Source organism: Cryptomeria japonica, chromosome 7 (genome assembly GCF_030272615.1).
Source record: "Cryptomeria japonica chromosome 7, Sugi_1.0, whole genome shotgun sequence".
Classification (NCBI taxonomy): Eukaryota; Viridiplantae; Streptophyta; class Pinopsida; order Cupressales; family Cupressaceae; genus Cryptomeria; species Cryptomeria japonica.
The window spans coordinates 70,666,432-70,686,326 of NC_081411.1; positions in this window are offsets into that span (position 1 = coordinate 70,666,432).

Genomic DNA, 19,895 nt, shown 5'->3' on the forward strand with positions numbered 1-19,895 from the left:
TAAGGCATAGTTAGATAATTTACAAATCTATTTCATCCAAGTTTATAATATAACTAAGTTCCAAAGTACATATATATAAAAAAAACATAATATTCAACTCACATTTATTATAGAAAGAAAGACACCTTTATTTATTGATAATAAAAGTGTTATCACATAATACATCACTCTTCTGGAGGATTCATGGGAGTATATCCTTCGGACTCACTAGAACTTAAGGGGGTATAACCTTCAGATTCATTATCACTCAGTGCGGTATATCCCTCAGATTCATTATCACTCAGTGGAGAATATTCCTTAGACTCATCGGAGCTTATCACAATTGGCCTAATTGGAGAATATTCTAACTCAGGCTCTTCTTCCTCTATAGGAATAGTCTTTTCAACAAGGGATTCAGTAGGGCCTATTACTATCTCAACACTTTCTTTCTCTTCAGAAACTGGTTTCACTTCGGGAGGAACATTTTACTCTTCACTGATCCATCCTCCACTTAGATGGTTATCCATAACAGGCATGACAAGAGATATAGGATCCTCTTAACCCTTAGATAGTGACCATACCCAACTATTGACTAACAAGTTGTCTGCTTAGTACACACCATCTCTGTAAGTTTCAACATAAAACTATTATTCTCCAAATTCAACTTGTGAAGTAATTCATAGGTCCTAGTGTTATAAAACCTAGGCTCTGATACCAAAATGTAAAGACGTAAATTAATCTATAAGACATAATCTACTCTTTATTCATAAATAAACTCATAGGTCAATTAAGAATTTTATTTCATAGATAAAATAAAGAAATATCAATAAGTTGATAAAACAACCATAGATATCAAAGAGTTAAATACAATTTTCATGTAGAATGAAAGGTACCAATTTCTTAATATATATATATATATATCATTATTCCCTACTTAGGCTTTCATATCGCCTTAAGTAATATACAAATAGAAAGAAGGTGAGATACATCTGTCGATCTCCATTCTGAGTTGCTTCCTTTCAGTCCTTTGAATGAAGACGAGAACAAGATTTAGGTGCTTTTTCCACCCAACCTTGAAGCTTATGCTTCCCCATAATTCTTAGTCAATCAAGAATACCCAACCCTACACGAATTGTTTTAACCAAATAATTCAAAAGACAAGAGGGAATTTGGTGCATGCCTAGATGATACAAGCATTTTTTATTTTTCTAATTCTTTTAAGAAACAAGCATTCATTATCAATCAGGGATATGGCAGAGAGGATTAAATAAAGAATTCCATCTATTTCTATGGATAATTCAAATCATTACTCGACCAAGTATAATGCCATGCATAGAAAAAATAAATACTTGGAAAAAGCAACTAATCTCTCTAAGATTTCATATTTGGCACTCGTCCCAGAAGGTACCTTTCTATACACAAGCTTATCCATAGCTTGGTTCCCACAAACAAGAATACATTTTCAGAGTACAATATTTTGACTAATTTAAATAACATCTTCCCTACTACTTTCGTAAAATAAACACTATTTTATCTCTTTCACCTAATTGAATACAATCTTTCAAAATTTGAAACAGCAATATAATTTCATCAACAATTTTTGAATAGATACAAGGTAAAAAGAAGGTGTAACACAAGTATGATTTTCTTTCTTATAAAGGAATGAAGTATGAGAACACATTCTCTAATTGAAAATCTAACCTAATCTTTAATAATCACTATTTTGATCAATTAAATTATCTATCTTAAGTATTTCAACATATATTTCTCCTAATGATTTCCTTCTTCATCTTTTCAAGGAATAATAACACATTTTCAATAAAACAAATAACATATGGAAAATCATAAAAGAAATCTTATACTACATACAAAGCTTTAATTCTCTAACTTTCCTTATTGCAATTATAACCAAAATAAATAAGATTCCAACCTCTTTATGCTTGAAACTAGTTTGAGAGATCTCTGTCATGCCTCCTAAAAATGGATCTATGTCTTCCTTGATTGCTCAAAAATCTATCACCGATCTCTTATCCTTCTTCTAACTCTGTTCTAAAATAGCTCTCTCTCTCTCTCTCTTTGTGTGTGTGTAATTCTATCTTAATATCTTTCTATCTTCTCTGCTATTTTCTATCTCTTTTCTTCCTCTCTCCGTGTCTGTTTACCTATCGTTCCTTTGCCTCTATTTATTCTAATTTTCCCCCATGTTATCTCCTAAGTTTGAGGCTTGGTTATGGTTATCAAATTAAAGTCTTTTCCTGCATTTCGGTAGGTCTCCAGCTTAACTCTCTCAAGTCTTCATTGTGCTATCAGTTTATCTATATCTCCAATCTACACGTCTTGGAGAGATGAAAGTTTTAATTACATCTTCTGCAGTTTGGGGTAGATGAGTCGACTTCTTCTCACCATGCATCGTGGAGTTTGCAGCTTCCTAACGTGTGCATCTCTAACTCTATGGTACGACGTGCTTGCTAACTTTTCCCTCCCGTGGCTACAAGACAAAGATCATGGACTATATTCCAAAGCTATCTTTGTGGAAGTAGCAGTTGACTACAATCACCGTGGGATGAGGGAGTACTAATCTATGGTTTAAGTTAGCCATAAGCTAAGGGTGAGGAGTGTCTATTGTTCGAGGAGTTCTGGAGTTACATGGACTACTCTCTTGCTTGGTGAGGAGGTCAACCTTGCCAACTATCACTTTTGCTCCACATCAAACCATTCTCTACTGATGGTAGATGAAATAGTTACATTACATCTACCGACTTCCTCTACTAAACCATTGGGTAGCATGCAACGTTGGATTCTACTACAAGCATGATTATTGCCATTGTTGCCAAGTCTCTAAGTCTGCGTTTACTATTAATCATGGTGCCTAGTCGACCACCTTCATCAGCTTCCCTAGTAACATGCGACATAGTTGCTGACTTAAGTCTAAGTCTAAAAACCGCCACCTTTGCATTACAAGGTTAAATTAAATAAAACAATATTATGTTAAATAAAATATATTTATCGCGTTCAATTTAAATAAAAAAGAAAACCTAATTGAGACTTTTAAGATGTTTAATAAATTTAAGAATATGAATATATGCATATATATATTGAGTGAGAGCGATACCGAATTTTAATTCAAATATATACATATATTTATTTATATCTATATATATGTATGAATATACATACATACATATACATATACATATACATATACATATACATATACATATACATATATATATATATATATATATAATGTTCGATTTATTCTTAGAAAGGTAAAATAAAAACATGATAATATATATATTCATGCATAATTCATATTCACCTCTATATTTATATATGTATGTATGATTGAATCGTAATTATCTAACTACCATGCATATAAAATTTGTATCATTGTAAATAAAACAATCATTAATAAAATTACATTCTCTTATACACGAGACATTAAATCATCCTATATAAGGAACGTTAAATCGTTAAATCACTAACTCTTTTCCAAAATATTTAATTTATAAATAATCATCAAATTTTTATGCATGCAAAATCCATACAATCATCTAATCGACGAGACCATAATACTTATTCTCAATGAACAAAATAATCAACTTCATACCATTGAAATCATGTCGACATAAAGTTCGCATTTTAAATCAGATCAAATAAAAATGTTAACTCGCTAATTAATTAACCCTAATTTTTCAACTATTGAACATTTTCAAATATGAAATCAATATAATGACTAATTTTTACTCAAATCATTTCAATTTTAAAATAAGCATCGACAAAGTCACAATTCAAAAAATAATGCCCTAACAAAGTCATATTTGCACAACAATTTCCTATCGTGGTGTGTGAGATTCCCCTAGTCTACTGACGTCATAAGTTAAAAACAACTCTACCTGAGTCATGTTCTCTCCTTCAACTTCGTTCACTTGTCCTTGCATCACTTGCATTCAATAATTCATCAGCATTGACAATCCCCAATTAGATGATACTAGTTATCGAATTACATATCAATTGCATGAATAAAATGCATACATCATTTCCTTAGAACTGAATTATCATAAAAATGAATTTGTTCAAATCTGTTTCAATTTTAGTGCATAAATAAAGACCTACATTACATCTCTTAAATACACATTATCAAGAATACGGTTTGTGACATTATGTTGCAGCTTACATGAATTGTACTCAGGGTATCTGAGAGGCATATTTTGGAAGGTTTTAATATGAATATTTCCGAACCTATAAAGATTTTATGTGATAATACAAGTGCCATAAATATTTCCAAGAACCCTGTTTTGCACGCACAAGCCAAGCACATTGAATTGAAGCATCATTTCTTGAGAGAAAAAGTGCAGAGTAAAGATGTGATCTTGGAGCATGTTTCTACCAAGGAGCAGCTTGCAAATATCTTTACTAAACCTCTAACTAAGACTACTTTTGAGTATCTTAGAAGTCAGCTAGGGGTTTTACCCCTTCATGAGGCCAGTTAAGCATGATCTAGATTGCATCAGTCCTGGAGCTACTTGCAGAATTTTACAGAAGGATTGGTGTAGAAGTGGAGTTATTCCATAGGGGGAGAATCAAGTTGCAAGTTGTTGATGCTGCACAGTTCAATTTGGCATGACATGTTTTACTTTTAATTTGAAATTGTTGTCAAAGAAGGAGAAGAATTATGTGATTATGGGACGAAGAAGCAGTGACAAGCTGAAGACATGGAGAGCATGGTGAATACTTGGTAATGTAAACCAGGATTCCTATTCACAATCACAACAACAATCAATGGTATTGATATTTGTATTGCCATCAATGCCAAAGGGGGAGATTGTTGGCATTTGCATGAAGATTTCATTATGTTGTCATTGATGTCAATTAACCGGTAATTATATTGTTGTAATATTGTTTTGTAACTGGTAGGAAGAGCTAGTGAAGGAAACTATAACCGGTAGGAAGAATTTGTGGAGTGAACCGGTATTGCTATATATTTGAGAGTTGAACCAATAACCGGTAAACCCTACCTATTATTCTTGATAAACCCTAACCGATTAAGTTTGGTGAATTGGTTATATTGGTTTATGATTTGATGATGAGCAGAAATGATTATGACATGTATGATTATTGTATGAAGATAATTTCAAGTGATTTTGGTGAGTTGATGTAATGGTTTTTGTTTAAGCAATGAACAAGTATATTGCATATAATACAAAGCATGTGATGAGTTACTAAGTTCAATGAAGCGGTGATCAAGGAGCAATCAAGGTTTTCTTGATTGATGTGCTGAGATTGCTATTTAATCTAACGGTCATACTTGAACCAACTTGTTTGTAATCTCTATGAGAATTAGGTTTTTGTTCTGTTACTAGCCTAATTGATTTTTATAAGGTTGATAAAGTTGTTTAGTTTAGTGTTGGCAAAGAGTTGGAAAAGATCAGTTGAGTGTGTGGTTTCCAAAATGAATGATGTATCTGTAGTTTGAGTAAAGGCAGATAGGATCATGAAAATGATCTGATCAAGCAACTGTAGTGCTATTCAAACAGATCAACAAACTCCTATTGTTTTCTAACAACTACAATAGAATTGAAATCCCCTAACCGGGTAAGGTCTAACAATCTTGGCAGTACTCAAATCCTGTAACAAGGTGATCCATTAGCTTGGATTTTCAAATCCTCTATCGAGGTTACTCCTTAAAGGGTATTGCTTCTAACAAGGCATTGTAGTCAATCCCTTAACCGGGTGGTTCCTAACAAGATCAATTCTTAATAGGACTTTTGTAAAGATTTAACAGGCTAGGCTCCTAACAAGGAAAAATTCAGAAGAGTTCAGATAGTTATCTCATGAGTCTCATCTCACCATGGTTTTTCCCATTTGGGTTTCCACGTTAAAAAGTATTTGTGTCAAGTGGTGAATTTTTTTGTGGTTATGTTCTTATGGTTGATTTACTTAACTACTTAACTACTTTGATAAGTCATGATAACTGGAAGCATTGAGAAATGAAGTCTGTTGACATATGAAAAAGCATTTGGATGTTTATGACTTTGAAGTTGTTTACTATTAATTTGTTGTAATAGTCAACCGGTTTATCTTATGAGTTTTTATCTTGAAAGTGGTATTACATTGATAGTTCTAAGTTTACTTTGAGAGATTGATTTTGAGATTGGTGAAGTTATTATCAGTTTTTCTATCTACTGTTTCACCCCCACTCATAGTAGTTGACCGGATATTTCTTCTTTCATCATAACATCAATAGGAAGAGAGAGGAGCGATGTAGGGAAGAGATGAGAGAGAATGTTGACATGAGCATGCTGAACTGAAATTTGACTATCTGAAATTTATAAGAATACTCAAGAAAACTAGAATTTGCATTATAACTCTTAGAGATTTGGAACTACTCTCAAACATCTTGACTATATATATATATATATATATATATAAAAGTATAAGTATCTCGTCAAAAAACCTAATGGAATGCTAAATGAATTGCATACAAGTCCATATTACTAATTTAAATTTTATTGACAAACAAACGCATACGTGGTTTACAAACTAAAATCGTGTACGGGGTTTATTTTCTAAACCTCATACGCGATTTTAGTTTCTAAGCCGTGTACATGATTAGTAGACTTTAAACCCCATACACAGTTTAGCTTCGGTTAGGCTCAACAAAATGAGCCTAAATGTTTATGAGGTTTTTTAAATTTGAAATACCCCATGCACGTTTTGTGTTTTTTCATTTTTTGGGGGGCTGTGTCCACTTTTTCTCACACCATCTTGGTGCACACACCCAAGACAGATTCTAGTATATTGAATAGGTTATGGCCAATGACCATTGTTTATCTTTTATCGACATATATTTGGTTTGTTAGTCATAGGCCATAACAAATCATTGAAAGACTACTACCTTGTTTTGATATAAATATGCATGCTTTGAAGACTGATATATAGTTTTTAATATAGAAGAAGATACTACTATTCTTAATCTAAAAATGTGGATTGTCAACTGTGCATATGAATGTTCAACTAAGCTAGTGTAAGATCAAAGATGTTGAATTACTTGGTGACCAAGGAGGGGGCCCATTGCTCGGGTTATCAAATGATTACTCTTTTAAGTTTATATGTTTAATTTGTTTTATGTTCTAGTTATCCTTGTAGAGTAATTGAAATATGATGCTTTTTGTTTTATCATTTTTATAAGTAGTGCAATTCTATATTGAATACTAATAGATGATTATTTAATTACTAATTTTTTAGTGTGAATTTATTATTTCTAAGATCTCGATTTGAATTAGTTCTGTTTCTGAAAGTTAAATATTAATCTCTTGCATTTTTTGTCATCACCATAAGTTCCTGCCACAGAGTGAAGACGAAGTCTAAATTGAGATCCTAAAGCAAACAATATGTGTGTGTTTAGTTGCATTCATTTCCACTAACTTACTATCTTCATCCCTTAGATAGATAGCCCCAATACCTTTCACAAGATTACAACCTTGGATTTACATTTAAATAGAAAACTAATGAAGTCATTCAAGGATTGGTTTAAGTTCCTTCTACCCAATTTCAAATCCATAGTTTTGCTATACACCTTCCAAAAAAAGGCATCGAAACCTCTCCTTGTTTTTTTTTTCTATCGCCCAATCCTTCATGTCATGATGTAGCAGAGGTAAGTCAACATTTTTTTTTGCATTTTTAGTTGTATTTTGTGTAAAAACAACTAAAAATCTAAGTCTAATCGGGTTCTTTATGCTAAATCTTATCATATTTTTAATAAATAAAAGCCTAATCATGTTTTTAATAAATAAAAGCCTGATTGGGTTTTAACAAATAATAGCCTAGTTGGTTTCTTTTAGTTAAAATCATGAACAAACTTTTGCATGTATGTGTTAAGGCTTGTGATTAGGGTTGGATGAAAAGGATAAGGCTTGAGAGCTTTGTTTACCTCCTTTTTACATGTTTTTTTCTTCAAATCTGATTTCTTAACTTCCTCTTCATCAAGTTTACACGTTATCTTGAGTGGTTATTTGTATAAATACCACCATAATTTCACACATCTTTTGAGATTTATAACCATATAATTTATTTTAATATTTCAACAACATTAACAAATTATAGTAATTAGGTTTCCATAGTGCATGATGGTAGTTAATTATAGCTTCTAAATTTCACTGTGTATCTTTTTTATATCAATGCTTCAAATCATACTCTTTTGGATTTGATTGTGTGTATCTTTGGCTCTTATCCTAATTATAATCATGCAGTGATTTGAAACATTGATACAAAAAAGATACACACAGTCAAATCTAGAAGCTCTAATTAACTATTAACATATTAATTTTAATTTTTTTTTAACAATGTCTCCATAGTTCTCAAAGACATGTGTACCATTTTTTTAATAACTTTTTAATTACTTGTCCAATTTTGAAAAAAATTATATATTACTGTTCGACACTTCATTCCTTACACTTCGAATAAAATAAAGTTGAAATTTTGATTATTTTGGTGCAAGTTATTTGATGTGAACGAATAGGTACCTAATTTAGTTGAAGGAGACAAAGATCTATTAGGGGATCACAATAGTCCTCAACAAGGAGAAGGGAAATTATCATGAGCTACATAGAAAGTATTGGAAGAAGAATGGGAGGGTTCCTTCCTCTTCCTCACTATATTTTTAAACAGTGTAAGCTCAAAAGGTAGACTTTGATCCTAAGGAGATAGAGAATTATTAAATTGATGGAGGGTAATGAAGGTGTTTTATAATTAGGTGGAGAAAGAGGGTTAGATTCAATGAAAGGTTTAGTGGCTATAGAATGGAATTGGGAGGGCTAGAAATTATTTTTCTAAAATTCAAAATTAGATGACCTTTTTATCTATAGTTAAAGCATGTATTTGGCTTGTTCAAGTAAACAATAGGTTGATCCAACTCAAAACTAAGGCCAAACAATTTAATATTCTCAAGCAAGGGATTATTCAAGTCTATTTCCACACATACCCTTAGATGAAACCTTAAACTAGAAAATTTATAAAAACTTTGTTTGCACCAAATTACTCTACTGAGTTGAGCTACAATGTCCTTAACATAAGGTCTGAAAGTTAGGTTTAAATATGGTAGTTCTAAGCACATGGAGTAGTAAGAACATGATGGCCCTTTAGAGTGAAAATCAAATGTCCAAGCTTGAAGATAACAAATTTGCCAACAAATGACCCTTGTTCCATATTGCAAAATAGATTAGGCATGTTCAACTGATTTAAACATACAAGATACATAACCCTTTCCTAACCCTCTAATTATTTCAATTTCGCATTCCTTGTTCTCCTTATTCATTTTTACCCATTTGTAAAATTCCATTTTACTAAGAATGTCTCTTAAGAAAAAACAAAATAAAAATTCTTCTTTGATTTTTTACAATAAAATCTACAACATCATCTAACAACTAAAATTCTAAGGATAGATCTTGTTCCATTGAATCAAACCCTTGATTATTGCCTTCTTTTTAATTTTGAATAGTAATAACCTCCTTGGCAACCACTATTTCACTCATTTCCTCTTCTTTGGTCAACTATACCAAGATTTAAACATACAAGATACATAACCCTTTCCCAACCCTCTAATTATTTCAATTTATCATTCCTTGTTATCCTAATTCATTTTTACCCATTTGTAAAATTCCATTTTAGTAGGAATGTCTCTTAAGAAAAAACAAAATAAAAATTCTTCTTTAATTTTTTGCAATAAAATCGACAACATCATCTAACAACTAAACTTCTAAGAACATATCTTGTTCAATTGAATCAAACCCTTGACTATTGCCTTCTTTTTAATTTTGAATAGTGGTAACCTCCTTGCCAACCACTGTTTCACTCATTTCCTCTTCTTTGGTCAACTATACCATCCATAACCTCTATATCTTTACTCAATACTGATGTTTCACTTCTCCTTATCTATCTAGCTTTAGAATTGAACCCCATTTGTGTATAGATCTGTACCCTTGTTCTTGAAACAACTTGTAAATATTGTTGGAGGGTTGAACAAAGGATCGAGTGCCCCTTCTGTGCTGCACCATCAAAAGAATTCTGCTAAAAGTTTGTTGATACCTTCGATCCAGAAGTCTCCTGTCATATCTATTACCTCATTTTTTCTCTGCATTCCATAAACATTGATTTTCTTTAAAGTTGTATTTCGAAAAATTAGAAAAACTATATTGTAATTCATTCTTTAACCATTTTATGTTATTAAACGGAGAGACTTCCTACAATGATAACAAAATTTTTGATAAATATTTAGATATTTTTAGTACATTTGACGCGTATTTACCTGTTTGAAGCGTTCTGGCATAGTACTTGGAAGGATAGTGGTGGTGAAATGCCCTGAATCTACTCCGTTGTTTACATCTAAAAATGAAACGAACAGTCATCCAAATGATATGCACGGTTTGTGTGGAGTGGTGGAATTGGAAGAGTTGCATGGTAGTGGCCTACAATTGAAACACCATTCACATGAGAATATTTATCAGAAGAATCTCTGGTGCCATTGTATGCTTACCAACACATAATTTTTTTGTAACTGACGTATGTGGTGATTTAAGCATTTTCAAGATTATTCTTCTCCAAGTTTTTTTGAAACATTCTTTTTATTTTAATTGATTTGGTTCAAATCCAAGCGTTGTATTTTGGGAATTTCAATTTCAATAAAAATATTCATTATATATATATATATATATATCCTTATAAATAAAGCATAATTCAATTAGGTAACAAGATGCACATTTTACAAGATCTAATGAAATTATTTCTTAAAATTTATCTTTAGATTTTAAATGTTATTTCTATTTTAAAAATAAATATCTCTAAATAGATTTTACATAAAAAAATATATATATAAATATACATATATAATGTTCTGGAATAGAGATTAACCAATCTTTTCCAAAACTGAAAATGTTTAAAAGAGGGTCGATTTACACACATCAAATCTAAATACGTACTTATTTAAAACACCGGTAAGAACGTGCGCGAAAAAAGTTAAATAAAGTGCAAATGGCAATGATTTATAGGCCAATCAATAAATATCTCAACTCTTTATTCTAAAAATCAATGATGAACATTCGATGTCAAGCCTTGAGTTTCGTTGAACACAGAAGACTGAAAAGTCTGTAAGTTTGAAGCCGACGATGTAAAACAAGGGTTTTGCCATTGATGAAATCAGTGCCAATGGATTATCGACAGCTATTCCATTCTTATGATTTCTGTGCGGTTTTTTAAAATTTTGTAAGAAATTTTAATTAAGCAATTTAATCAAACATAACTAACATTTAAGCTTGGCGATTGCAAATCGGTACAAATTAAGTCGACAAAATTGCTTGAGTTGTTCTTAATTTTGTTAAATGTAGATAAAGATTGGAATTTCTTGTTTCTACAGCAAGCTATTCTTATTTATGATTTCTGTGCCTTTTAAAAATTCTTGTTTGAAATTTTGAATTAAACATAACTAACATTTAACCATGGCGAGTGCAAATGGGTACAAATTAAGTCGACAAAATCGTTTGATTTGTTATTAATTTTGTTAAATTTGTTAAAGAAATGAAGCCCAACAGTCGTGGCCTTTGGCTGTCAGACTTCTCTTCATTCGATTGTATCTGGCAGCAGTTTAGTATTGTATTGTGTAAAATACTAATTGAATAAGATTTTCCTTGCATTGATAGTGGATGTAGTTAATATTGGTGAACCACTGTAAATCTTTTGTCTTTGGTCTGTGTATTGTTTTTGTTTATTCTATTTTTCTGCACATTTCTTTTCATCTTCATTTACAATTGGTATCTGAGCTTGGTTCTGTAGCTGTAGCTGGTTTAGAATTCAGTGAAGAATTTCTTAAGTTATGGAGGAAGCGAAAATAGAGAAATTCAGTGGTTAGAATTTCGGTCTGTGGAAAGTGCAGATAGAGTCTTTTCTGATTAAGAAGGATCTCTCACTTGCGCTTGAAGGGAAAGCAAATAAGCCTTCTATGATGCCGGATGAAGAGTGGGAGAAGTTGGACAAGAAGGCAAGAGCTATGATCTTCCTCTCGCTGTCTAGTAACGTGTTGTTCAATGATTCAGTAGAGTAGACTTCAAAGGAGCTGTGGGACAAACTTTCTTCAATGTATGAGATGGCTTCCACTTCGAACAAGGTATTTATTATGAAGAGGTTATACAATTTGAAAATGAAAGAAGGTGGAATTCTTCCAAATCGCCTTAATGAGTTCAATACTTTAGTTACCCAATTGATTTCGGTCAGTATTTATTTGGATAATGAAATAAAGGCCATTTTATTATTATGCTCTTTACCTAACAACTGGGAAGGTGTAGTAATGGCAGTTAGCACTTAGATGGCTGCCAACAACAAGTTGAATTTTGACGATGTTGTAGGAACTCTTCTTAGTGAAGACATGAGAAGGAAAGATCAAGAGTCTTCTTCCAATGATACCTTGACCATGGTGAGTAGAGGCAGGCCTCAAGATAGAGGCAGGCCTCAAGATAGAGGCAAAGATAATAATAGAAGAAAATTGAAATCTCCAAAATGATTGAAATCAAGAGGCAGGATGGTGACTGTTGGTTTTGTAGTAAAGTTGGCCGCACTATAAAGAATTGTTGATCTTACAAGAAGGCATGCAAGAAAAGGTTAAGGACAACAAAGTCAATACTGTTTATGACAAAGAGGATAGTGTTTTAGCTCTCTCCACAAGTGACTACTTTAGATTTGTGGTTGTTGGATTTTGGTGCGTCTTTCCATGCTACTCCTTGCACGGAGGCCTTCACGAAGTACCAAAAAGGTCAGTTTGGAAGAGTATACTTAGGAGACAATAAAGCATGTGATATCATTGCCAAAGGTGATGTTTTTTTGTGGCAAAGAGGTGGAGATAAGTGGTTGTTAAAAGATGTCCGTCATGTTCCACAATTAAAAAGAAATTTGACATCCGTTAGCTAGCTCTATGCACAAGTATGTAATGTTAATTTTTATTTGGATTCTTGGAAAGTGACTAAGGGATCTTTCGTGTTTCAAAGGGAAACATAGTAGGCAATCTTTATGTCTTTCAAAATCATGCTAAAGAGGGAGTTGCATTAATGCTTGAGGACATCGGGATGAAGCTTTGGCATAGAAGGCTCAAACACATGAGTAAAAGAAGACTTGAAATTATTCTCAAAAGAGAACAGCTTCCCGGTATAAAATTCATTGACTTAGCATTTTGTGAACATTGCCTCTATGAAAAAAAAAAGTGGGTCATCTTCTCAAAGACTGGTCGTAACAAGAAGACCACACCCTTGGAGCTTGTTCACTCAGATGTCTTCGGACCTACTAGAGTAACCTCTATTGGAGGTGCTAATTATTTTGTCACATTCCTTGATGATTTTACTAGGAAGGTTTGAGTTTATATGCTCAATAAGCTAGTCATAAGTTGGGTTATATCGATGTGATCAAATAGCCCTAGCCCTAGCCTAGACAAACTATGGGCAAATTACAATTACCAATAAACTATACCTCATAACTGATTTCTATTTTAGCTAAGTGTTTAGTAGATTTAAAGTTTTTAAATCTTTAGTTGAGAATCAATTTGGGCATAGCATTAAGTATTTAGAAACATATAATGGTGGTGAATTCGGTTCATTAAAATTTTGATAATTTTTGTTTAGAGAATGGTATTTGTAGAATAAAAAATGTTCCTTTTACACATCAAGAGAATAGTGTAGCTGAGAGATTGAATAGAACAATTTTGGAGCAAGCTAGGTGTATGCTCTCTAATGCTGGTATGGGTAAAGAATTCTGGGCCAAGGCATGTAATACTATTGTGTATTTGATTAATCGATCACCTTCATCTTCATTAAATTTGGATATTCCAGAAGAGAGGTGGATGGGCAAACGGATTTCTTATAGCCATCTACATGTGTTTGGTTGTGAAGTGTTTGCTCTTTTCCCGAGGAGAAGCACACTAAATTAGATCCTAAGTCAAAACACTGTGTCTTTATTGGGTATGACGAGGATCAATACGGATTCTGGTTGTGGGATCTAGCTGCCAAAAAGATTATCCGAAGATACGATGTGGTATTCAATGAAAAATCCTTTCCAACATTACAAATTCAAAACAGATCAATTACAGAGTATGTCCCTTTTTGAGAGTCATTGCTAACTATTTCAAAATATAAGTGTTTTATAGCCATTACCGAATCAAGTGGGAGCTTATTTATTCATTTCCATTACTCCACCATATACAATTGCAATGAGTCCTCTGTCATCTGGTAGCAGTCCTAATAATGTCGGTTTTGATAGCATAGGGCATCTCACAGAGGATACCTGACTTCATGCTATAGGCCAACGACTGATCACAAAGCCTATAAATTCTTTCTAGGATCATTCCTTATATAGGACTAAGCCTCTACAGTCTCTGCATTGTACATAGCCTGCATGACTTGACATTGATAATCATCGGCTCATCTCTGAGCCTCAGATTTCTCTGCAAGGTTTTTCGTTAATTGGGACTCTGATTGAAACAGAGCTCTCATATTTTAGTGTAGACACTTCAGACTCAACTGCGTGTTCACAACAAAGTCCCACAGGACGTAGTCAAGGGGACTCGAGTTTCTTGCATTCGTCTGATCAAGCACAACCTTCACAGCTTGCACTACACTCTCCACCACAGTGTTCACCAACTTTGGGCTATCGCAGTCTTCTAAATTTGGGCTGCGGCCACATCAGTGTGTTCACACAATCCCTTATGTGTGGCATAGACTCTGTTCGTGTTCATTCCACGATAGATTGTAATCATCTTTCTGCCTCACATGAAATTGTGGGTGATGCTGGTCCTCTTGGGAGTTCCAGGATTTTGACCACAGTCATCAAGAGTTTTCAACTTTCAACAAAACGTGTCTAAAAGAAAAGGCACAAAATTCTTATTCAATGTCTCTGTCAAACTCACATATACGAGAAATTGGTTCGAATGAGCAGTGACAAAACAATAAGGATAACTTTGGCAAGAATAATCAAACTCACACAAAATCAATTGAGAAGGTCTACCAAACAGAGTTGGCCTCTTTTCAAGTTCTCTGATTATGAGTTATTCTTCTGTGAAGAAGTAGAGCCTGAACTGTTGCTCTCTAATCAGATAGAGCCGACAAATTTTAATTTTTTTACCAAAGATGTTGATTGTCATAAATGGTGGGATGCAATTCATGAAGAGATGGAGTTGTTACTAACAAACCAAACTTGGGATTTGGTACCTCTTCCGTTGAATAGGAAAGCATTGAAGAAAACTTGGGATTTGGTACCTCTTCTGCTGAATAGGAAAGCATTGAAGAACAAATGGATGTACAAATTGAAGGAGGAAGATGGAGGCAAGAAATGTTATCGAGCCAGGATATTTGTGAAAGGTTACGGTCAACCAAAAGGAATAGATTTTGATGAGATATTTTCACAAGTTGTTAAATTGACAACCATTCAAGCAGTTTTGGGTCTCGCGGCTATTTGGGACCTTGAGCTTGAACAACTTTACGTCAAGTCTATGCTCTTAGATGGAGATGCTGATGAAGAATTGTATATGGAGCAACTTGAAGGATTTGCTAAATAGGGGCAGGAACATCTCTATTGCACGTTCAAGCGAAGTTTGTATGGGCTCAAGTAAGCTCCAAGACAATGGTATCTTATATTTGATCTCTTCATGACTGAGCATAAGTTCATACAATCTGAATCTGATCCTTGTGTTTATTTCAAACAAATTTCTAATGTGAATTTGTTATACTTCTACTTTATGTTGATGATATGTTAGTGACTGACACTAGCATGAGGATTTTCCATGAACTTAAGGATCAGTTAGCTCACAAATTTTCTATGAAGGATTTAGGGTCAATGAAAATAATTCTTGGAATGACCATTTCTCAGGATAGGAAGAAGAGAGAAATCAGGTTATCACGTAAATAATACATTGATAAGGTATTGAATATATTTGGTATGACCGATGCTAAGCCTATAAGCACTCCTTTAGTTGGTCATTTTCACTTATCTTTTCAAATGTGTCCTAAAACACAAGAGGATTAGAAATTCCTGAAAGGCATTCCTTATACATCTGCAGTTGGCAGTATTATGTATACCATGGTCTCTACTTATCTAGATATTGCTCACACACTGGGAGTAGTAAGCTGATTTATGAGCAATCCTGGTAAACCTCATTTGGAGTCTATCAAATGGATCTTAAGGTGTTTAAAAGGTAATTTTGATTATGGTTTGTATTTTGAAAGAGACAATGCTTCCCTACAAGGGTTTATTGATTCTGATTTAGGTGGGGATTTACAAAAACAAAGGTCTACTACCAATTATGTTTTTACTTTTGTTGGGGCAGCCATTAGTTGGGTTTCTAGATTGCAACAATCAGTTGCTCCTTCTTCCGTTGAGGTTAAATATATGACTCTCTCTGAAGGAGCCAGGGAGATGATAAGGTTCCACCATTTGTTATGTGAGTTGAGCTATAAACAATCTAATTTTGTTCTTTTTCTATGATAGTAGCAGCACCATTTTTATTGCTAAGCATCACACATCTCAACATCACTCTAAACATATTGAGTTGCAACATCAATATGTTTTCCATGTAGTCGAAGAAGGCAAGTTATGGGTTGTTAATTGATACAACCTTGAATCGAGCTGATACTTTGACAAAGGCAGTGCTGAGAGAGAAGTTCGAATTTTGTAGGACTTCTCTTGGCATTGTACCAATTTGACATTAGAGAAAACACATGAGAAGTCTTGATATGGAGCAGTCTTCGTTGGTCTTCAAGTGAGAGTTTGTTAAAGAAATGAAGCTCAATGGTCACGGCCTTTGGCATGCCCAACATTCGTGGCCTTTGGCTGTCAGACTTCTCTTCATTCAATTAAATCTTTATTGTTGTATTTGGCAGCAATTTAGTATTGTATTGTGTAAAACACTGATTGAATAAGATTTTCCTTGCATTGATAGTAGATGTAGCCGATATCGATGAACCACTGTGAATCTTTTGTTTTTGCTATGTTTATTGTTTTTCTTTACTCTGTTTTTCTGCACATTTATTTTTATCTTCGTTTACAAAATGTTGGTAAAGATTTGAATTTCCTGTTTCTACAGCTAGCCATACAAAGACTATGTCCATCTTAGTCAGAACGTTGGGAGGTGCAGCTCTCATTTCTTTATTGTGCATGTTTTTCATATTTAAGCACTCTTTATGAAATTTTTACAAAAAAGACCCTGGGCGCAGCCAGCCCGAAGAGGCCGGTGTAGAAAAGTCCTTTTCTCACAAATTGACGAAATTAAAGAAACTTTATTGTAGGATACAACAGGCGAAGGAATGCTTTTATTTTTCAAAACTGATGAAATGAAAATGTTTCTATAGTAAGATTTGTGATGAAATTCACATAATTTAGTCTTTTATCTAAAGGTTTTAGAGATCCAGAATGTCTTTAGAAATATATCGGGATCCAATTATGCTATGAATATCCCGATTCTGACCTTGGAAACCCCTGTTCAGTAATAAATTTCAATATTTCTATGTGTATTATGTCCAACTGGTTTTAGCAGAGTATTATTTTGCTGCCGACAAAGCCCTGAAGTTGGATCAGCCATTTAACTCCGATTCCCTTCGAGCTGCAACGAAAAACTTTGATTCAAGTATGAAAATCGAGGAAGGAGGATGTGGTCAAGTTTATAAGGTATGAAGACTTCCATGTTGTTAAATCTAAAGTGGATGTCATTGATTCCTATTTTCTTATCAGATCTGGTTGTTTGTGGTGTTAGGGAGTATTTAGCAATGGCCTTGAGGTGGCAGTGAAGAAGCTTTTTGTAAAACAGTCGACGAGGGTGGCAGACGAATTTGTTACAGAAGTGAAGCAAATCATCGTTGTTCGTCACCATAATCTTGTTTGTTTTCTTGGATGTTGCACACGAGGAACAGAAAAGCTTATGGTTTACAAATTCATGCCAAATATGAGCCTTGACAGTCATCTCTTTGGTTTGTCTCAATCGTTCTCAAAGAAACAGAGCATGTCATTTTTGGGGGTTTAATATATAGCAGTTCCTAAACTCTCTTTGATAATCACTCTGGCAGGAAATAGGGAGAATTCACTGAGCTGGAAGACGCAATATGATATAATTTTGGGAATGACGCATGGACTTGCATATTTAAACGAAGAATCTCGGTTTCGAATCCTGCAACGGGAATGACGCATGGACTTCCAAGACAAAATTGCAGATTTTGGACTAGTGAGGCTCTATCCAAAGGAATCGGGGGTCTTCACCTACATGTATTCGTTGCCCCCCTCTCTGTTAAATTTAACATATAAATTTTTCCGTTGCCTGTGACTTTTGGTGTGTGGTAGAGGGTATACTGCACCAGAATATGCTCTTCATGTTCAATTGACAGAGAAAGTAGATGTTTATAGTTACAACATTCTAGTTCTCAAAATTGTTAGTGGTAGAAAGTATATGGATCCTAAAACTTCCAGTAGAGATGGAACTCCTTTTAGAATGGTTAAGCTTTAGAGCGCAAGACTTATTAATCATCTAAAATTAAATTCTTTTTAACCAGAAAATATTGGTTTAGAAATTATAAATGTGTAAATTTTTAAATTAAGGAAAATTATGAAATTTCACAGTTTATGATATTAACATCATAAGATATTTCAATTTTCGTTGTATAATAAATTTTATATCAATGTTTTAGCTTATAAGAATATCTCTAGAAAATTCCTTCGTCACTTCTTGCATCAAACTTTCTTATGTTGTCATCTCTCTTGATATAACATTTTCTATAAATAATTCTGAAATATGTCATAGTAGGAACGTGACCAAACCATAGCTCATAAGGGATATTACCGGCATCACCTTTAATATGAACATTTTTGAATGTGTCCACTAGATCTTCAAAACATTCCCTTCAATCAACATAGTCCTTGCAGCATCCAAAATAGTTTTGTTCTTCCTTTCAACAACTCCACTTTACTGAGGGGTTCTAGGAGTAGATAATTGTTTTCTAATTACATGCTTCTCACGGAATGAATTAAACTCATTGGAACAAAATTCTCCACCTCTGTCAGATCTCAGACATTTCACCTTCAATCCAAACCCAGTCTCAACCTTTTCCTTGAATATCTTGAATTTATCCAATGCGGAGCTTTCTCCTTCAAAAAGGAAACCCACATCATCCTGGAATAATCAACAATTAGCAACATGAAATATCTATCTCCCTGCACACTTCTAACATTTGTAGGTCCACATAGGTCAGTATGCACAAGATCTAGTAATCCATCAGATGTATACTATTTTCTTTTGAAATAAATTCTTGTTTGCTTACCCAACTAGTATTCCTTACATACCGGAATAGCAGGCTTAACAATCTTAGGCAAATCCCTAATAACTTGAGTAGAACTAATCTTAATCATTGAATCAAAATTTACATGACACATTCCCTTATGCCACAATCAACTTCCATCAATTTGAGCAATCAAACAACTTTTCTCTCGAACATTCAAATGAAAATTCTCCAATCTTAGTTCTAGATGCAATCTCTATACCAGAGGCATTTAGGATCTTGCATTTGTCATTATTGAATTGTAAATCATAGCTTTTGTCAACTATTTGTCCAACACTCAAAAGATTATGCTTCAAACCTTCAACATACAAGACATCATCAGTGTTATGCTTACCATCAAAAGAAATAGAACCTCTACCATGGATCACACAAGCTTTGTCATCTCCAAATCATACTATTCCACCATCATATGTTTCCATACTCACAAATTTGCTCTTATCGCCTGTCATATCATGTGAACAACCGTTGTTAGTCACCCATTTATCTTTCTCTTCAACTTTAGCAGCTAAAGCTTTATCCTCAATAACATAGCTAGTGGAATCAATAGGTATCAGTCTATCTTCCTTA